Raw genomic sequence first — 2403 nt, forward strand, 5'->3', positions numbered from 1 at the left:
TCGCTGGAGAAACAGCTCAGGACTGGAGGCAGAAATCCCCCTGCTCTTACCACTCTTCTTTTTTATTATTAGTGTATAATTGCTTTGAAATGTGTTTGTTTCTGCTGTACAACAAAGTGAATCAGCTATAAGTATATATATCTCCTCCCTCTTGAGTTTCCCTCTCACACCTACCCTCCTTTACCACTCTTCTTAACACAAGGAAAGAAAAGAAATTTGGAAAATAGCCTTTGGACCCTAGTGATGGACTAACAGACTAAGAAAAGTTTACAGCCTTCTGAAGTTCCTGCCACAGACAGGGGTGGGGCTCTGTCCTGATGTCTTCTCAGGTTGCTATTCCACCAGGCTGGCCTCTGAGAACAGGTAGAGAGGGTGGTGAGCGACATGGTGTGACCGGAGGGACTTCAAAAGGCCTGCCTGATCCCAAACTATCTCCCTTGCTGGCATGAGGGTCTGTCTGGAGTTTTCATCATTAGAGTCATTTCTTTATGCAAAGAATTTGCTTCAAGAAGTCCTCTGCTAAAGTGTACACCCTGCTTAAAAGGGTATGGAACACATCTGTCTTTCTCTTTGGTCTTCTCAAGATCTAACTTCCCTTCCTGTTCTGAGAATTTCACCCCTTATGATTATTTATAGGAAGCAGAGCCCATCTTCTATTGCCAGGGCAGGCGCACGGGAGCTAAGGTCAACCAAGCAGGTCCAGTTGCTCCAGATTATGTATCCGGAACTAGTGACCCAGGATGGCAGAATATGGGAGAGCACTTGTTTTGGCAGTAGGGGCAGTGGTGGCGCTGAGCCTTGTGCCAGGGGCCCCTTCCCGAGCTGTCAGTGGCAGCACACAAACTCTGGTGTCCAGAGGTAGGGAGAGGCTGCAGTCATGTCCTCACAACTAGTTTACGGCATGATTTGGGCTGTGGTCCTCATTGCTGTGCAGCATCCCCTGTTCCTGCCCATTTTGAAGTCTGTTCTGCAGCCTTCCCAGAGTCTAGAGCTTCCCTGGATCCTTTTACTAAATCCTCCTGTGGCTTAAATCACACAGAGCCATCCTTAGTTGCAGGAAAGTAAGAACACTGACTGGTACAAGGGGTGACACATTAACTCGAAAATCCTTATAGGTACCAGCCACAGATAGATTCGTGTGTCTCATTAGCTAATTGCCACCTTGCGAAACAGCAGGATGGCAGGAAAGAGTTTTTATTGGTTGGGGAAGACTCTGGTCTTAGGGGCATCAGCTGATGGGTCTTGCCCAGAACACTGGGCAGACACTTCAAGGCAAACTGAGGGACAGATATCCATGGGGCTAGGCTAGAGCAGTGCAGGATGGAGAGAGGTACGATGACAGGAAGGATGAAGGCACAATGAGGGCAATAGCTAACACAGGCTGACATGAATGCTACGAGTGTGAGGCTTGCTGAATGGCCTTGTTTATACTTGTAGAGCATCCAAGGGAAGTTTCAGCTTTGTCAAAGTAAGACCACTGTTTTTTATCGCTTTGATTTCCCTCAACATTTCTGTTTACAATTAGCCTTCATGGTAATAGTAATCAGCTTGTGGGATTTATATCCTCTCCCCACCTCCACACCTTCACCACCCTTTATTTAATAAGCAGGGATAACAAGGCAAGCTCTCTCTCAACTACTGAAAGGGCTCTGTCTTTATGAACTTTTCCCCATAGAGGAGCAGAGAAACTGTGCACCGTGGGGAGGAAGGGGGAAAGGAAACTAGGAATGTGGTGAGTCCAGATACCGAACATCTGCTAAGAAGTTTTCGTGGGTTTTGTGGAGAGTAGGAGTATTCATAAGCTGGTAGAATTCCCCCCTTTCTGCATTCCTGTCTACTTTCCCTCAGAACAAGGACTGTGCCAGGTATTCAGGTACTACCTGAAGAAACCCAGGGGCCCCCGTTACTGTTCTCTTAACTCTTCCATGGAACGGTCATGTTTGCCTGCTGGAGACTCTGGGCATGAATCCAGGGCACCCAGAGAGGACTCTGTTGCAGGCCCACTCTGGCTGCAGTGGCGATGCAAACAAAGACAGGAGGTGAGAGGTCCTATCTTAGAGTCCCCAGCTTGGCCCTGAAAGATTCATCCTTGAGGAACCCTCAGCACACTGACTCTCTCCATCCACAGGACAAGATTTGGATGTGTTTTTGCTGCAGGGAAGCACGGAATCCCTTCCCTTTCTCACCAGCTCCAGGGATGTCACCAAAGGAAGGGCACAAATATAACCTGTGTGAAACTACCAAAAAAAAGTTAAGATAAGACAAAAACACAAGGTGAATTTGCTTCTAAAAATATTTATAGGACACATTTTTTTATTTTCACAGACTATCACTTAATAAATATTTTACCAAGATGGTTGAGATTATACCACCGTGAAGGAGGAAGAACCTGGGACAACTAAG

Source organism: Oryx dammah, unplaced genomic scaffold, assembly GCF_014754425.2.
Source record: "Oryx dammah isolate SB20612 unplaced genomic scaffold, SCBI_Odam_1.1 HiC_scaffold_2, whole genome shotgun sequence".
NCBI classification, from domain to species: Eukaryota; Metazoa; Chordata; class Mammalia; order Artiodactyla; family Bovidae; genus Oryx; species Oryx dammah.